Source organism: Bactrocera neohumeralis, unplaced genomic scaffold, assembly GCF_024586455.1.
Source record: "Bactrocera neohumeralis isolate Rockhampton unplaced genomic scaffold, APGP_CSIRO_Bneo_wtdbg2-racon-allhic-juicebox.fasta_v2 cluster10, whole genome shotgun sequence".
Taxonomy (NCBI): Eukaryota; Metazoa; Arthropoda; class Insecta; order Diptera; family Tephritidae; genus Bactrocera; species Bactrocera neohumeralis.
This window is the reverse complement of record NW_026089623.1, coordinates 3,682,087-3,683,647: the sequence shown is the minus strand read 5'-3', so window position 1 is coordinate 3,683,647 and position 1,561 is coordinate 3,682,087. Positions and strand designations below refer to the sequence as shown.

The 1,561-nt window shown below is 29.3% G+C and overlaps 1 long non-coding RNA gene across 1 annotated transcript; it reads right to left on the bottom strand.

Annotated features, from left to right (window-relative positions):
• Nucleotides 1-692: 692 nt before the first annotated feature.
• Nucleotides 693-1,235, bottom strand: LOC126764956 (uncharacterized). The gene is made up of 2 exons (XR_007668157.1): nt 1,051-1,235; nt 693-967 (listed from the first exon to the last, which is right to left on the bottom strand). It is a non-coding gene; the product is annotated as an uncharacterized LOC126764956 (long non-coding RNA).
• Nucleotides 1,236-1,561: the final 326 nt, after the last annotated feature.

Below are 1,561 nucleotides of genomic sequence, written 5' to 3'. Positions count from 1 at the left end.
CGAAATAATATTAACCAACGGAAAGCAAATCGTTTGTAGATAATAAATACCTTGGTTTCATTCTTTTACACGTAATTATTCATTAGATTTTAATTAATTTAAAAAAAGGCCTATGGTATTTCACATCGTACAATGTATAAGTGATGCTCCCATACCGTAAAAGTTCAATATCGAAAAAGATATGTACGTTCGTTCAAAACTGACCGACACTTGTCGATTTTATCGATATTAAAGCAGATGGACACATTGTCATTGATATCATCAATTTATTAGTATTTAAGAAACAATTAGGTCTACAATGAAAATTCAAGGATTATTTTTTACCTACAAATAATAATTTTACCTACAATAATCCTAATAGTCATAAAAAAATCTCCTTCTTCGGGTTCTTCATCCAGATAACAATATAAAGGATTATTGCATTGTTTGCTAGCACAGTGACCAGTGACGATCAGATAATGGGTAGCTTTGCCCGATCGTGAAATTTTGTGCTTGTCGAAATTGAAGCAGCATGGGAGATTAGTTTGACGTTGAATGATCTCGAAAAGTTCATCTGTCCATGTACCTAAGGGAGGTCAGGAAATAAATAATTCCAATAATTAATTAAATATCATCACAATGTCTAACAATCAATTTTTTTTTTCAAATGAATGGTTAATGGAAGATAATAGAACAAACAAAAATTCTTCATATTTGTGCCAATAATTGATGGAAATTTTTACTTTTTATTTTTCATTCAATTAATAATGCGATACAAATCACTTTCCACAATTATGTAATTGTTTCAATGAATGATGGAGATTTTTTTATTATTATTCTGATAGTAGTCCTTGTTCATGGTTTTCCATATTATATGCGAAGAAATTGGGAAATTACTTCTCTCTGTAAAATGGTCGATATGCTTTTTAATAACTGCTACGACATCCTCAACAGCTACTTTAGCATGAGGTGCCATTGTTGATGTAGCCTAAAAGAAAATTTAGTCGAAAAATTGGGAATAAAAAATTAAAAAAAAAAACTTTGTAAATATGCTCAATTCAAAATTCCTACCGTTAACAAATCACTTATTATATAGTTATTGATTTTAATTATCTTTAATCAAAACTCGAAAGCGAAAGCGAAAACCAGCCTGATGAACGTCAATAATAACTCATTCACCATATAACCTTTTTTTGTTTCAATATTTAATAATGAATTTTGGTGAATGATGTGAATCAATACCTACTTTATCGATATAATCGACAAGTGTCGGTCAGCTTTGAGCGAACGTACATATCTTTTTCGATATTGAACTTTTACGGTATGGGAGCATCACTTATACGAGTACATTGTACGATAGAAATAGTGAAATACCATAGACCTTTTTTTAAATTAATTAAAATCTAATGAATAATTACGTGTAAAAGAATGAAACCAAGGTTTTTATTATCTACAAACGATTTGCTTTCCATTGGTTAATATTATTTCGGTCTACAAATAAAAATTAGTGGGGTGGGGTGCTAACTTCCCATCATTATTTTGTTTAATTAATTAAAAAATAATGAAGGGTCTACAAAATTTT